The 17,939-nt window shown below is 39.4% G+C and overlaps 1 protein-coding gene across 14 annotated transcripts in view; it reads right to left on the bottom strand.

Annotated features, from left to right (window-relative positions):
- LOC310898447 (uncharacterized protein) overlaps positions 1 to 17,939 on the bottom strand; it is a gene marked incomplete at its 5' end in the record, with an annotated part of 290,282 nt that overhangs the window by 249,328 nt on the left and 23,015 nt on the right. Inside the window, 2 exons of one of the 14 annotated variants that reach the window (XM_083833591.1) lie at positions 10,866 to 12,529; positions 16,912 to 17,937. The exons of 10 other annotated variants lie outside the window; for them this stretch is intronic. Of the gene's footprint in view, positions 1 to 10,865; positions 17,938 to 17,939 lie in introns of those variants that run through there. 3 more of the 14 variants (XM_083833595.1, XM_083833596.1, XM_083833589.1) reach the window with 3 other exon arrangements.

Here is a 17,939-nt window from a genome sequence, read left to right on the forward strand (position 1 = left end):
GAAAACCAGACTCATTTGGAAAAGTAGTGCAATTTGAACTGATTTGGTATCGAGCAGGCACCCAGAGAAGGACCTCTCTTTGGGCTGGTATTTGCTTAATCGTTTTCTTATTTTCGCAGTCTTCTGAAACTAATGGGTAAATCACACTGATTTTGCACTGCTGCCATACAAGAAATCATGCTTTTATTGCTCTCTCATGTGTTTCCCAAATAACTTATATCTCATGTTTAACTTCTTGCACATCACTGGTGAACTTTTCCCCTTGCTAATATTAAAAAGAATTATGAAGGCCATTCATTTTAAAGTCTATGAATCCATATTACTCCTTTGTTTTTATAGGTGGTTGGTTATTAAATATTTTATTATGTACAACTTTTTTATTTTACATCACAGGAGATAAAAATGAATGAGGAATATGAGTGTAGTGATAACGGTTACAGACTATGTTTCAACTCTATTACTGTAGAAAAAACTTATTGTATTAGCTTTATAACAAAATGATGTCATTATTACAATGAAAAGAATGAATTTAGAAGCATCGGACAAAGATCATTTCAGCATAATAATTTTTTGCTAAGCTATTATGCAACACATAAATTGTCTTGATTTTATTTGGCAGCTGTACAAACCAAATGTTTCAAGACTGACTACGTTCTCATTTGCACTGATTTGCTCTATTTACAGCAATGCAACTACTTGCATTTTACACCAGTGTAAGAGACAAAAGAATTCGTTCTTCCCTTAGTAGAAGTTATTTGATTTGATTTGCTGAGACACTGAGGTTTTTTGACTGATTGCTATCAACAAACTTTATCAATGAGATTATTGCAAAGCAAAATGGTAACTGAAAAATTACTGACAGTTTTTAAACTTGTTGTAGGATACCCACATACCTACATCGATGGATTTCATTTTGATAGCAGCATTTTTCTTTAAACAGTGGAAGATGTGAATTAGAGATAAAGCCACTGCCAGTAATCATTTGCAACTAGTATTAGAAGCCCTGCAAAGTACCTGCATGCTCTTTATCAGCCTTTTTTCCTCCTCACTGCTACAGAAGAACACTGTTTTCTAAAGCCAATCTTCTCTGCTGTACTAGCAGAATGGCAGAACATTAGCTCTTAGCTTCCAGTTCTGGTCTTTCAGAAGCCCTGCATTTGTTTGAACAGCCAGAAGCTGGAACCTGTCATGGGAGGATGAAATTTGTATCGAACCACAAAATCTTTCCGAACACTTTCCAAGGCCAAATTTTAACTTCATTTAAAATGAGATACATTCAAAATGTGATACTAAAACCAAAGTACGAACACAAACTCAGGTAAAGGACATACTTCCAGGAATCTGAGTATCAGTTTGAAGTAGATCTGCATTCAAATAATACTTAACTGAACTGGGGATAAGCAAACAAAACAATTTTTTGAGATGATCCCATGCAAATGAATGATAAAAAAGCCAGAACCTCTGCTTTGATGAAGTATATGAATATTATTATGCCTCTCAAAATCAGGGAGATTCTTGATCTGCTTTGTCCCCATCTCTCTACATCCTAAGTAACGGACAAAGAGGCTAAAAGCTAAAAGCTTTTTTAGCTAAATCTGTGAAACTAACTGTACCAAATCAGCTACTGAGTTGGAAGCTGAGCAGAAAAATAAATACCTCAGCCTGCAGTGTTTATTCAGTTTTTCTCTAGAGAAGTGAGGAAGCCTATAAAGAGTGCTGCCACCTTGGAAAGGCTTGCCTTCCTTACTGGTACCTGTAAATATGCTTAGATATAAAATGTTCTAAACTGGAAATCCAAAGCATCTAATGAAAGAAATATCAACTTAAAATACTTTGGCTTCTGGTGAAAACATTTGAATTTATGATAGGGTTTCTTGACCAAATTGTTGAATTCTTAAGTAGTTTTTCTTAATCTAAATTGGCATTATCTTCCAATGAATAAAATTTTCCACCAACATATTTCACCATCAGCCAACAATTTAAGCTGAACACACTAAAAGCCAGCTGGTCCATCACATTTCCTTCAGAAAACATGCTGTTTGCCCCAACAACAGCTCCCTGTTTACACACCCTCATTCTTTCCCCTGGAACAAGCTCTCTTGTACTTGATGATGAGTCCCACCCAGAAGATGACTAGGGAGCAGAAAGGAGGGGGTCCCCGCATTTCTTCTTCTTGTGTAGATTTGGTTGATCTGTCTCCTTTCCTGACTCTCATGCTCACTCTTCCTTTGCTGGCAGACAAGAATCAAGCTGTCCACACCCTGTCCAGAGGTGGCACACTCACGTGTCATACATATCCACTGGAAGTTAATGCCCTCTCATGTCTGAGTAGTTGAGCTGCTGGTCAATGTGTTTTTAAAATGGTGAAAAAATGGAAGGGAAAATGGTTTACCTCTGCTGGATATACCTGTTCAGGGCCAAGGAGCGGAGTTGAGGAGCCCTACAGAGCACAGTTGGGATTTGAAGTTTTTTTTGAAGTTTGAAGTTGGGATTTGTTCTAAAAGAACATGTGTAAAAGATGCCCATCAAGGGAAGGAGGAAAGGGAAAACTGCTTAATTCCCTTCATGAAGAGATGCATAAAATAAACTTAACCCTTGTAATCATAAAATTATTGTATGCATATCAGTCAAGTATTTTTTAGCATTTGATGGCATCCTGCTTTAGAGAAAGTAGGTGGTTTTAGTTGTGAGCTAAGCATCGTAACTAGCCTTGAAGGAGGACTATGGGTGGATCCGAGACCTGTTGTTTCAAGCTGAACGCTGTGAGACATAAAATGTGTCACCAGCCTTAATCACTGTTACACTTAAGCCAGTAATGCACACCGTGAAGCTTGATGGAGAACACAGCTTGTAGAACAGCCAAAGGATTAAAGGCCAAGCTACAGTCATCTTTTCCTTGTATGCAGAGCAAGGGAGAGCTCCAACCAGAGAAAGCATTTATGTGCCATTTGAGATTCTCTTGAAATAGCACTGGGAAAAGCTCCAGGGAAGTCCATGAAATTACACAAGGGATTTATTTGTCTGACAGGCACCATCTCTTCAAGGTTTAACATGGCAAACACAAAGGCACCCTCAACAAAAGCAAAAATCTGCTTCCAAACAGAACTGTAGTAAGGAAAATATTCCTAGTCTCTCAAAAAAAAGATCACGAAATCTCAAATCTTGCACACTTTGTATATTTTTAGTTGCCTTCTGACGTCATGGCTTTTATGTTCACTTTTTCAATTTTTTTTATTTTTTATTTTTTGCAGTTGTTATGACTAGGAGCTTTCTTTAATCAAAGACTAACATTGCCAGGCTACATTTAAACTTAGCAGATTTTATAGTCTGGAACCATAGGTATAGCAGTGACCCAGGGATACCTGCCAGTCTATGCAGCTGAGTTCACTTCCACTGAAAACTGAAGCAGGGAGAACCAGCGCACAGGGAGGTCTCACCCCAGCATGGAGCTCAGGCAGGCACAGAGTTCCTGTACAGGCCATGGAACCAGAAGTGCTCTTCTCAAAAGTTCTTAATAAGACTAGTGCTTCTGATAACAAACCTATTCTAATTTCAATCTCAAAACTGCTGATACTTTAAGGGTAACGCATCAAATGAGGTAAGACGGAGTTAAGATATGAACTGGCAAGAGCCCGAAGTATGACCTTTGTACACAACACTCACAAAGTATTTGCTGTGCTGCGTGTCTGCAGTGTGCAGCCACTGTGTGGGAAAGTTAGAGCCTTCCACTAAATTTGGGCAAGTAATTCCACATCGACCACCTATTACAAACAATGGAATTTGTCCAGACAACTCAACACCACCAAGAAAACGGAAAAACAGTGAACAAAAACTGAAACGCAGTGAGCAAAACGGAATTAATATATCCTCAGGTTGTATCAATTCAAGGCCCATATTCTGTTCTATACTGAAGCAAAACTCCAGCCATCACTCCAGTGGTGAACACAAGATGCTATGAAATACACTGAAACCTTCTGAAGAACTTAAGAGTTCTATAGCAAAACTTTACTATCTTTCAGTTATTGTAGTATTCCAATGAAAAAGAAACTGAAAATAAAACAAACAAAAACCTCTCAATCTTTTTCCTTACGGTGCAGTTTTATGGCTTTTGTTATTCATCTGGTATCCCATATCTGTTGCTGATAAGTTTGGTGCATCACTAAGCACACTGTTTATGGAAATGGTATCATACAGCTTGCTATTTTGTTAGAGAAATAGAGTTATTTGAAAGACATGGAAATTTCACTCTACCAAAATCCCAGCTAGTGATAACTGAAGCATTGCTTGTATGTGTCCAGATTCTGCAACACCTCAGTAAAACGGCCAGTTAAAATGTTAGAGGCTATGCTCACTTCTTCTGTGAAACAGACTTGACAACTATATTTGCAAATACAACCCAGCCTCCTGAACCACTAGTGCTGTAAAATCCCACCTCCTAATACAGGCTGATATTATAAGTTATTTCTTTTTTCTTTCAAAGATAAATCAAAATCCAACGAAAATATAGAAAGTATTTTGAAAAAAAGGAAATTGCATATTTATTACTACTCCTCTTGAGATATTTTAAAACTCCAGCTTCTTGTCCTGAGGGTATGAATGAGCTCTCTGCTATTAGTAAAAGTTTAACAGAGGGTTGCCACAATTCACCTTTACTGATCAGAATGACTTGCACATGTCCAAAAAGAACTGTATCAAATAATCCTTATCTGGATTCAACACAACCGCAATGATAAAAATGAAAGATAAATACAAAAGAAACATAAGAAAAGGAAATTAAAGGAAGGAAAAAAATGTTTTACTTCACTGTGCTATAAGCATTCTTCCTAAAATTGCAGCTGATCTCCTTCACTTCCTTTATGTGAAACCATCACTGCAGCATGTGCTGCAGCTCTGTTACTTTGGATCAGCATCAGCACCACAAACCACATTACGTTATACTCATCGCCACTGTATTTGCTTTTATCATACTGATTAAAGGCAACATGACTACCTACCTCTACCTGTGAACTTTGATCTGTGCTCTCATCTTACCCTACAGAGAAAAAATGTATCGAGTGAATGTTTTTCACACAGATCTTTTTAACTATCTATTTAACTATGCCATCAAGTATTAAAGTTAGAGAAAGTAAGTATGTGAATGGCTTATTATGTTTGGAGTGCAGGATGTGGAGGTTTGCGTCAGCCTAATTTCTATGGGAACATGGTCCCGTGTCTGACTAGCAGGGAAAACATCTGGCATCTGAACATACGGATTTTACCTCAAGAGCTGCACTATGTCAAGCAAAGAAAGTTACTGGTGATGCCTCGTGTTTGAGAGTTAGAGTTGGCTGTTCAGATATACCACAGAAAATGTTGACTTTCAGTACCAAAGCAGCGAGATAATCCAAAATTCAGTGGGAATTCTTGTGCAGAGGAAGGGAAAGCTGAGTGTGGCACTTACAGTCTGCGAGGCAGAAGACATTTCTCAGTAATATTTTGTAGTGGATGGAGCCTAAGAATGGCAAACTTCATCTCCAGATAGACAGCTCTGTTGTAACACAACTGACAAATAATAACGGTATGAATAATTGATGCCAGATTAAAATAAAGCCTTTTAACTACCCACTGATAACGCTCACTCACAGATGGGGACAAACTCCTAGTTTTTTGAAGGAACACAAAAATTTGTTCTACAAGAAACATAATCCAATTATCTTCCTTCACGGAGTATTCTAGACTGTATGCATTTGTTAGTTTAACACTGCTGTCTCTATTGCTAGTCCTGGATTTATGTAAATCCACTTACTTAAAATAATAAAACTTCCATTAGTGCAAATGAGATCAGAATAAAGTTCCACCTTAGATGCAAACAGAGGTGAACATGCATTTGTATACAGTGCTGTGTTATATATCACAGTACCTCTATTTATTACAGTTGTTCAGATGTAATTAATCTTTTCTCCATCCCTCCAAAGGCAAAACGACACTTAAAAGGAATAGTATTTTAACCCTCCTGCCAATAAAACAGCAATAGATGCATAATGAAGTAGGAACAATATGCTTCACTTTTGTGGGGGTGTGCCAGTAATAATACATCAGCTGTGCTGTGGAACAAATTCTACAAAACCTGAATATGAGCAAGTTCGCACAAAAAAAGAAATAAAAAGCCCTGATATTTAGAAGACAACAACGTGAATAAAATGTTCCATGTACCAAGCATCAAGAGCCCAGCCCAACTCTCTCTGAAGTCAACAGGAAAATTCTCATAACTCAATGTTATGAAACCCTGAAGCAGGGCACAACCATCGTAAATCACTTACAAGGCACAGCCCTCTTTCTGACTTCGATTCTCACTGAACAAAAATAAAACTCTATAAGAAAATGAAAAATCCTGTACAAAATCAGTTCCCACAGCATTAAACTCTATCCACGTACATCAAATAGCTGAGATTGCTTTCATCATATTTTGTCAACTACCACGGTAGGTGGAACTGAGATGTAGATACATGCTTAAACATCTTTATCTCAGCACAATACTTCTATAAAAATGCTTTGGTGGCCAAAACAAAATTTATTCTAAGCAGGTCATTCTTTCTGCTTTTTTATCTTTTACTTTTCTTTTCTGCAAAACCGGCAGTTCTTCAGGACTCCATGCTGTTACCTCTCATACTCTCATCATTTATTGAAAATCTGCCTGAAGGCTGAATTCACAAGCATGGCAGCAGCACTATTTATTTACCATCCTCTTTTACTCTGCTATTAGAATTGCAGCACTAGCACAATCTAAACAATTTATAGAGTGAATTGAGAACCCTGGCTCTTCCCAATAAAATGTGTGACTGAAAGCAGATAGTACAAACAGCTTATGGACCCACTGGGAGGATGTGACTAATGTGTGGCTGTACTACTGCCCATTGCTGGACATAACCCAAACAGGTTGCCTTATAACTTTGGTCCAAAAATTGCTAGTATATTCATCACTTAATCTATTTTCTGGATGTAAAATATTTCTGGGATTATCAGTATTATTTTTTTTAGTCTAGTTCCTTATTTTTTTCCCCAGGTTATTCTATTTCTGAATCCAATAATACAAAATGCATTATTTTTGTTTGCTCTGGAGAGAAGTCCCAAATGGCTCTAAAGTCCATCAGAGAACAGCTGATGAGGAGTGCAGATATTACTGCGTACAGCCACAGGCTCCGAGCATTATCCTCTCACAGAGAAACTTCAGTTAGCTGGGACTGTAGTGAATTATTCACATCTTTCTTTCTATTTTACAACTCAGCAAACCACAGGGAGAAATAAAACGCCATCTGCACAAGCAAAATAACCTTATTCGAATCCTCTTTCTTTTTCCCTGTTACTTGGTCTGCTTATGACCTATGAAAGTTTTTGCATAATTTCACAATTTCGCCTATAATTTCCCCTATGTCCCCATTCTCCCTTGTTTTCCTCTAAACCAATTTGCAATTTGAAATGTCCAGGCAACTTGGATGATAGCAGTGGACTTGTAGTGTTAGCTGGAACGTTTGGACTTGATGATCGTAAAGCTCTTTTCCAACCTAAATGACTATGATTTTCTCCCCTTTCATATTCTATCCATCTTCCCTGCATTTTTATAATCAGCTAAGTCAACAGTACAATTTCGCAGCTTCAAGTAGCCTCCCTAGTTAAACGTGCTTTTTTCCTTCCTGTTAAATAGATGTAACACTGTCTGAAAACTTTTAATCGTGTTTCTGTAACTGCTTCTTATTGTACTTTGGTTACTGTACTTCTCTCTCCTCCCTGAGTATTCATTGCCATTTTAAAATGATATTACCTGCTCATTATATTTTTTACAGGATTAGTCTCTATCCAGTTCAGCTAAGTCAAGTTTTAAGAGTCTTTCTCATTTAAAATCTGTAGGGAGAAAGCTATCTGACACCTTGTATAGGCTTCCTTTTATAAATTCAAAACCAGGGAAACACACCTTTGTAAACACAGACTGGGTCATTGCTAGAATGCCTGCTAGAAGCTACCAATTTGGATTTTGTCTTGTCACATTCAGGCATGATTCTGGCATTCATCAGATTGTTCAAATATATCCAAATTATATCCAATATATCCAAAAACATCCAGGTGCCAGCCACTAGAAAAGCATTAAACTGAGAGAGAAACTGAGAGAAAGGGGTATAGAAAAAAAAGCAAATTGGTAATTTGAAAACAGTAAGTCATCAAGACTAAATAATGTATGTGAAAGTACAGATGTGGTTTATATATAAAAATATAAAAATGACTGAATTACTAAAGGGAATATGAAATGTTGCATTAAAAAAAATGCAAGGTTGCAAAATGTGATTATAATACCAAGTTACTGAAGTTTGTAATATCTAGAGAAAACAGTAGGAAAATACAAACAGACCTAAACAAGACCATTATGAAAACAAAAGTAATTAAGTATTTAATAAGCACACTGAATAGCATAAACACTTAAGAGAAACACACAAACCATCTGTATAGACTAAGTACATCCAAAGAGATCTGCATGTTATTACAGAAAACCAAATAAAACACGTTAAAAGGAAAAAAAATCCTAAAATTCTACCAATGCTTCAGAGAATAACTTGATCTGAATCAACAGTACAGTCTTGCCTGGTATACTCTGTGCAACGGTACTCTGTAAAAATATGTAGCAGAATCAGAAGTATTTGTTTATGGATAAAGAACGATCCAGAGAAAGTTATCACAGGAACAGATGCTGTAAGGATTTGTAATTTACATCAGGGACAGGAGTACTATGTGACATCAAGTACAACCAAAGGACATGGACAATCAAACCAAAAGGAAGGTGAATTCCCAACTGATGTTTGTTTTCACAAAAACAGAAATTAAACTAAGGAACTCATTACAAGATGCTGCCAGATATTTAGTCATGTCCAAAAGTTAGACTGAAAGTTTACATTCCACTGAAAGGATCAAGTGGGAGCTTAAGGTGGATAAAGCCTTTGGAAAGTGCATTCTACCAAACAATATATACCATACATTCACAGATTTGGTCAATCTCTGAATAAAGATCAGGAGATTCAGTACAGGAAGAGTCTGCCTAACTCTTACATCTTTCCCCAAAGGACCAGGCACTACACACTGTTTTGATAAAAGGCTAACATTGGGCCTAAATCTAAGTGACAACTCTTGTACATATCAGTGCAAAAATCAAGGACTTTCAGAAGCTCCCTAAAATTCCTAATTCTGTCCATAGAGCACACCTAAGGATTTGCAGTTTGGCCCAGGAGCAGGAGGGTAAAGAAGTGGCAGAGCAAGAAATAGTCCCAAGGCAAGTTCAGAAATATGTTGGTTCAAAGAAAGCTGTTTTAGGTGTACCACCAAACCTAAATGCTACAGGGTGAACTTAAATCAGCATTAGATATTCCCTACTACAAAGACAGTTGTTTGGTGACAGGGCTGATCATACCCTGTCTCAATATTCCCGCTGAAACCAAAAATATTTTATTCCTGCAAAAACTGAAGGATCAGGTCCTCAATAATTAAGTACAAATGTTACTGTGAGAGCATCCACATTACCACAAAAGGCTGTGAAATGTAGGGGATTCTTTTACATTGCAGCTGGCACATGGCTATTGAAGGGATTATAAAAGAGAAGCGGGGTCAAACTGAAAAGATGTGTCCTTTCCTCCTGCAATAGTCCTTTACTTCAGCAACATTGAAGAATTATCACTGTTCTTCAGATGATTTGTGGTTTGGAATTACTTAAGGAATTAGAAAGGACTTCAGAAGTACTGAAATTTAGCATATTTTCATTCCCTGATGAAACCAATTGTAGCCATTAGTTTACAGTCATATCTATCACTATGTGTGCTTGTGCACCTTCTTTCAGCTAGCTGCTTGTTTAGCTTATTCCCCCTGTGGTTTTACTGTTAATTAACACAACACTGTGAAGTTCTGTGGCCTGTGAATTAATTTGGTTTCTTCCCAGATCTTCCATCAGCCAGAGCCATGTCTTTTAAAATAGAGATAGAAAATTAAAGACCTTCAGTGCTAAAAGAGAGAAAGAAAAAAAGAAAGAAAATAAAAGAAAAGGAAATACCATCTTCCTGTCAGCAGGCCAGAACTGGCAGCTATAAGCTGGAAAAGTAAGTCAGTACGCATGTATTTAAATCTTTATTTCATGCAGCATGTTTTACTCTTTCCTTTTAATCACCTTTTCTAAGGGCTGAGCCTCCTGGATGCCATCATATACCCTGCTAAAGTGATTCCTCTAGGTGGGTGCAAGTGATTATGTGCATACAGCTCAGCTGTCTACTCCGCAGCGTGATGACAGATAGGTGTCCTAAACACCAAGACTCTCAAGTTTTGATAAAGCAAGCCTTCACTGCAAGGTACCTTATATATCTTCTCTATTGAGCTTCTATTTGCTTCGGGATAAATTACAATGACTTTTCTTATCAGCAGGGCAGCAGGAGGCATTACCATTTACTTCTGATTTTCAGTTCTCTGCAGAAATAAAGTGCCCAATGATAAGGGTGACTTCACTAAGATACATTACTAAAAGAAGCAGCTTTTTACAAATTATTTCAATTTTGTGTCTTAAAAATTAAGTATGTAAAAAGTCATTTCTAGCTCCAGTGTAAATATATTCAATCAATAAAGGAGGAAAATCGCACACTGAAGTTCTAACCCTAGTTCCTATCCTAATTTAACTGGAAGAGACGGGCAGCTTCTCTTGCTGATTAAAGGAAGATGCTAACAGCCTGCTTCTCACAGTCTCCACTCAGGTAATGGCAGCTCTAGTTAATGGAAGCGTGTGGATAAGTGGTTGACAAATGCACTCATTTTTTCTCCAGAGAGCAGAGTTGGGGTTGATATAAATGACTGGGTCCCAAATAGGATTACAATCAAAGTTTACAATTTATTAAATGAATAGAGGCAAGCAAACAGCGCTGGGTGCGCCGGGAGTCTCTGCTCCACCAGGACGCACACCTGTTACGTAAGGCGGCTGGTTTTTATGCTCCTAGGCTAATACATATTCATTACTACTTCTAGAAGAGGCAGGGTTATTATAATTGGTTTCCCGAATCCGAAGTCCTCCCAGGTGCGCCTGCTTATCAGTCTCTGTTAGTTTCTCGGGGGCCGCTCGGACAGGGAGGCTCACATTCTTCCTCCTTATCTAGTGGTCTCTTGGCCGGCTGTCAGAAGTTACTGCATGTCCGTGCAAACTCAGCAGTTTTTCTCTGAAGAAATCCCTTTGTTCTCTTCTCGCCTAAACCCAGGCCTCAATGTTAACCCTTCACACCCCTTAGTGGCACGAATTGCTGGACTATTCCTTACAATTCCTCCCTTTTTTTTTTTTTTTAATATCATCAATTCGTGTCTCTTCTTCAACTTTTGTTAGTAGCAGTTGGATTTCATCAGTCAGTTCTCGGGGTGTCCATTTCTTAAGCATCATTATCGACACATCACCTTTTCTCTCCCAAAGTCATCACAAACTGGGTGCTATTTATTATCCGCCGTATCAACAACGTAAAGCAAGGTATCATACAAGGTATAAACAATAATGTCATTACACCACATAAAAATAAAAATAGCATCCTTTTAACCCATGGTCCACCGGGCAACCATGAAAAGAAATCCCAATCCATACCCTTCCAAGTTTGTACTGGGACGTGGGCTAGCTTTTTAATTTCTTTTGTTATCTGCTTAACCACTTTTCCATTATCATCGATTTGTAAACAACAATTAGAATCGTTCAGTTTTCCACACACTCCCCCTTCTTCTGCTAGTAAATAGTCTAAGACCATTCTACGTTGAAAGATAGCATTCCTCATCTGAGTGGATTGATCAGCCAGAAGATCCAAGGTCGTCGCTGTTTAATTGGTTACAACTTCGAGGATAGCTTGCGACCTAATTATTCGGTTCAAATTATAAATAGGTTCTCGGGCTCCTGATACCAACTCATTCGGGTTCCAGGTAGCTGGCCCATAATGCTGTATGATTCTTTCAGGAGGCCATTCATCCTTTCCCCATTTTTGGGCACTATCCCCGGATAAGGAAGTATCAATAGATCGTTTTACTCTGTTCAGGTCATCATATAATCTTATTCCTAAATGATTTCCTTGTGTTTGTGACAATAAAAAGAACAAGGGTCTTATGTACCCCCCATAGCATATTCCCGACCAGTTTCCAGGTAGCCTCTTGTAAGCATGTTTGCCACACACCCAATAATGTCCCTTTAGGGCCCACGTCCCGTTTGGAAAATGACCATCCCATCCATCTTTACCCTTTGGGGCGTGATAATACAGAGTGTCCTTGTTACCGAGTGGTCCTGTTACAATGTCTGCCCCGTTTGTACTCGTATATGCACGCTTCCAAGCTCCCACGTTGGGTTTCCACTTACAGTCACAATTCAGTTCTCTTTGGCGACCTGTCATATTATAAGCCTTTTTCGCCGTCCAATCTTGAGAGTGTGGGAAGCGCCTTCAATCATGGGGTTGGGCCCGCTTTCAGAGCTTGTGTTACCATTCAGCCCTTCAGGGTGATCCAGCTCCTGGAAAAACTAATCACAATTTTATTATGGGTTTAAAAGGTTCTCATGTTATTTTTCTCAGGACAAACTGATCTTGGTGTGGGAGAAGTCCGGTCGAGGCACTCTCACTCGGCGGTCAATACCCATAGGGGTTGCCTCCCTCGGTAGACCATACACGCCGCAGTGGAGGGTCCTACCCCGGTCTTGCCTTCTCCCTTTCCTCCCTTCAGACTTGTCCTCTTTATCCAGTGCCCTTAATTCATGCAGAACCTCATTGCTGGGATATCAGTTCCTCTTTAGTCTCAGTTTCAGTTCCCCAGGAGTGGACTCAACCCTCCAGGCTTCGGTAGTTATTGGTCCTTTTATTCTGGATGCGTGGGTCCAACCCCTTTCTGCTGTTCTCACAGCTGTTTCAGTAGTAAGTAAAACAAGGTACAGTCCCTCCCATCGGGGGTTCAATGATTCTTCTCTCCAGGTTTTTATTAAGACCTTGTCTCCTGGTTGTATTTTATGAATAGCAAATCCTAAAGGTGGTGTCTGAGTCATCATCCCAATTTCTCTTATCTCCTGTAATCTCCTTCCAATGGTAATTATGTATTTCTGGATACTATGATCCTCAACTACATTGTTCCCTAGGGGCATCCCTTGAGAATAAGGCATACCATATAACATTTCATATGATGATAATCCAGTCTCACTGTGTGGTTTAGTTCTTATGTTTAAAAGTGCCAATGGTAAGCATTTCGTCCAGGGCAGCTGTGTCTCGATCATTAACTTAGCCAATTGTTGTTTTATTGTTTGATTCATCCTTTCTACTTTCCCTGAGCTTTGTGGGTGCCACGGAGTGTGGTATTCCCACTGAATACCTTTCAAGGGGTACATCCTTCAAATCTTTGTGGCTGGCGTATGTTCGATTATTTGCACACAACTGTGTTCCAACGATCCTTCTTCTGGAACAGTTCCTAGAAATACTGCTGGATATAACAGGTTAGTCGTTTTCAAGGTTATGTCATCTTGTTCAGTTAGGATTGCCTGATATTTCACCATCCAGCTGGGTGATAACCAGTGCACCCCCCCCTTTGTTCCAAAACGGTTGTTACCATATGTGGTCCAAAAACTTCAATACGTTTTCCCATTTGAAGGCAAATAATTTTCTACTATCTTTATCAAGAGGTATGCAAAAGAAGGCATCCTTTAAATCTATCACGGTAAACCATTTATATTTCCCTTTCACAGATGTTAACAATGTGTAAGGATTAGCTACTACCGGGTGAATATCCTTTGTTATTTCATTTATTGCTCTAAGATCTTGTACAAATCTATACTCGCCATTCGGCTTCTTTACTGGAAAAATTGCAGTATTGTATTCCGATTTACATTCTTCCAGAATCTGATATTTGAGAAATTTGTCAATAATTTTCACCATTCCCGTGCCTAGCTTCTATCTTAAGTGGATATTGTTTGATTCAAACAGGTTTGGCTCCTTCCTTTAATTCCACCTTTACCAGTTGTGCCAGTTTCGACTTCCCTGGTACATCTGTTTCCCGTACTGTTGCTATAACTGCATTTTCTACTTCTCTTGGAATATTAACAAAGGGTTTATCTTTGATCATTAGGATTTGGCCTACTTTGGACTCAAGTACCTTCATTATTAATTCTCCATCCTCAAAGGTTATTGTTGCATCTAATTTGGCTAATAGATCCCGTCCCAAGAGTGGCATCGGGCATTCTGGTACATACTAAAATTTATGGGTTAGTTCCTCACCCCCAAAACGCAAATCAAGGGGTTGTAAGAATGACCATTCTTCCTCTTTCCCTGTGGCTCCAATTATTGTAGTTGTCTTAGTTCCTAATCGTCCTTTTAAACTATTTAACACTGAATATGTTGCTCCTATTACATTTACAGCCTAATTAACACAGAGAAAGAAGCTCCCATAACCAACAAAAAATTCAAGCCTCTGTCTTCGTTTCCTAGCTTTATTTCAACTAGTGGACCTGCTAGGGTAGATGCCCCAGGTCCCCATCATTCCTGACTGTTGTTTGTCCTGCAGCCTAAGACAATTTCTTTCTGATATCAGGGGCTGATTGCCCTGGAAAGAGGTTAGCCAGTTGCCTCTCTCTCTTTTTTTTTTTTTTTTTTTTTTTTTTTAAGCCAGGTCCATTTTTTTTTTTTCATTGCATTTCAAAGTTGGTCCAGAAATTCAAAAATTCCATAAATTCCATAGGGGTTTCTTTTGGACCTTGTTGGAACAGATTCTCAATTCCCAATAGCCAATTTAACCAGATTTTAGTATTTACATAATTTCCGGGGTGATTAGGGTCTCAGTGAGGGGGTCGGTCAGGGGAATGCAATCGTTGAAAGTTCCCTGAGCGGTCCCATTGGCAATCTGAGCTCACACAGGAACTCAGGTTGTTTCAAGAGTTAGCTGCTTTTCTGTTTCCACGACAACTCTCTCGGACCCATCACGGTCCCCCTGCCCCAGAGGGTTCACACCCGCTATTTAGAGATCTCAGCCTCGGGTTGAGACGGAACTATTAGCATTCCTACATCCTCTTTCCCTGCTCATTCAACTTCAAACAGCTCTGTTAAATACTACATGCCACACAACCTTTAACACCTCCAATAATCCTTTTAACACTTCCTTTATCTTTCTCCAGCCTGTACTTTTCTAATGCCAACACCAAAGGCTCAGTCAGGGGCCAACTTAATTCCAAACCTTTTCCCTCCAACATGCTGAAACAACATATCACTATACAACATTTCATCCTATTTTCCTTCTCTCCTCAAAAACATTAATTGCAAGACACTGTTATAGTCGATTGATCCATAAAGTGGCCATTTAGTTTATATAGTGGCCACCATTGATTGCAATACTTAGTGAAAGTCCTCTTGCTTTCTGTGCCCCCATTTCTAACAATATCCTTCCAATGTGCCAATATGCACCCAAGGAGGCTTTTTTTTTTTTTTTTTTTTAGGACGTCTTTTTTTTGGATTTTCCCCTTTTCCTTGATTTCCCATTCCCTTTTATTTATTTATATTAGTTACTGTCCCTTGTTTCAATTTCCACGCAAACCTTTTTATTGCAGGTTTTTACTATCTTTTCCTAATCTTCTTCCCAAATGTCCCAATTCTCTGGGATTAAACTCTTCTTTCCACATACAAACTTTACTATTTCAGATTATTAATGAGCCCCATTCCAATCATAAATCCGCAGGACTTCGGAAAAACACCTGAAGCACTCAGCCTTCTGTCTTCTAGACAAACAATAACACCTTTTCCACAAAATTTACATTTCAATAAGACCGAATTTCAAGCCAAATGCTAATTTTTCTCATGCACTTTGTTAGTAAGCCTACACAAAACAAGGAATCACTCCTGTGTATCCGTCAAGATGGGGGTTTAAAAAGGTATTGAGGCCTAAATAAATTCGCTCTCCCCCTTCTTACCAAATTCCCAGGGCTCAGGCCCGAACCACCAAAGAAGTGACTCTCCGTTCTACCACTTTGATAATCAGTCAGCCCCGCTCCCCCGATACTTGGGAAACTGACCGAACACCACCGCGAATATACCCAAACTTCTAAACTGTTACTTAGATAATGCTCCCACCTTCCTCCTTGACACAGTCAAAACATTTAAGAACAAAACAGGATTACAAGATGCACCACCGGGGGTGGATTGTTAGGATATAGAGGTGGTAGGTTATCCAATGACTCCCATTCATCATCTTTTTCTTTTTCCTTTTTTTTTTTTTTATTTTTTATTTTTTTGTTCTCTTCTTCGTCAAACTTCTCGTCTGCTTTTAGTGTAAATATTGAGGCTGGAAAAGGACGTGAGATCCTGATCCATAATCCTGCATAATCACTTTCCTCCTGGCTAAAAGGTTCCTTTGAATTAACATGTATATTTAAGGCCTGGCAAACCCAGTCTTCAAAGGATCCGAAAACGGGCCAAAAGACATGTGGTCTTAAAGGCTCCTTTGGCCATTCTGTCATACAATACTGAACCATTTTTAATTTACTTTTTCCCTTTTCTGGGGCCCCTATCGTTCCAATTTCTAATCATTATCCCTAATGGACTTTCTGGTGGTATGTCTGGTAATTTGCTCCCTTTTCTCTGGTCCCGGGTCTTCAATTTTGTCTGACCCATCTAGGAATTTTACTGTGGCAATTCCTACAGCCCTTGGTTGCCTTAGTGAGAGTGTCTTGCAGGGGGTTTAGGACCTATCACCCACCCACGAATCCTATAGGAATCGCTTCGGTCCTTCACCGGCCAAGCCCCTCGCGGGAGATTGGAACCGCGGTTAGAAGACCTCCACAATCGCTTCGGAACTACGTTCCATCTCAGTCACACTCTCACACACACAGGCAACCGAATCCCACCCAACCGAACGGTATACGCCTTAAATACTTACGACTCCGTCGTCTTCGTTCGGATCTTCGCGCGCAGAATTACAGGCAAAATATAGTGCTGCAGCCGGCAAAGGGAGCTCATAAAAAAATCTAAATCTTTGCTTGCCGTTATTCAGGTTCAAGATGGCATTAGCCCCGACCTGACTCGAACAGGAGCCACCAAATGGTGGGGGCGCCCCTCCTAGATCAAGTCAGAATTCAGGAACCAAGACCATCCCAGACGAGCCCCCAATTGATATAAATGACTGGGTCCCAAATAGGATTACAATCAAAGTTTACAATTTATTAAATGAATAGAGGCAAGCAAACAGCGCTGGGTGCGCCGGGAGTCTCTGCTCCACCAGGACGCACACCTGTTACGTAAGGCGGCTGGTTTTTATGCTCCTAGGCTAATACATATTCATTACTACTTCTAGAAGAGGCAGGGTTATTATAATTGGTTTCCCGAATCCGAAGTCCTCCCAGGTGTGCCTGCTTATCAGTCTCTGTTAGTTTCTCGGGGGCCGCTCGGACAGGGAGGCTCATATTCTTCCTCCTTATCTAGTGGTCTCTTGGCCGGCTGTCAGAAGTTACTGCATGTCCGTGCAAACTCAGCAGTTTTTCTCTGAAGAAATCCCTTTGTTCTCTTCTCGCCTAAACCCAGGCCTCAATGTTAACCCTTCACACCCCTTAGTGGCACGAATTGCTGGACTATTCCTTACAGGGTCACTCATCAGTAAGAGAAAGGACCAGAAGAAAAGGGAGAAGCAGATGGCAAACTGCATATTCTTGGTTCTATTCATGAGGAATCCTCTCAAATCAGGCTGGTCTGTGTATTTGCTTTACAACTGCTCTGTGTGGCATAGAGCAGACAGAAGGCCAGGCATTGATTTATCAGATACAGAATCTCTCCTCCTCAGTGACAGTGTCTTTTCCTTCCTTTCCATAATAGATTCTGAAAATTAACTTTTCTTATTGTGACATGGGATAGACAGTACACTTCCTCCTGGAGATCATTAAACATGGTAAAATTAAGAATTTGGGGTCTCCT

The sequence above is a fragment of the Anser anser genome (genome assembly GCF_964211835.1).
Source record: "Anser anser genome assembly, chromosome: 4".
NCBI classification, from domain to species: Eukaryota; Metazoa; Chordata; class Aves; order Anseriformes; family Anatidae; genus Anser; species Anser anser.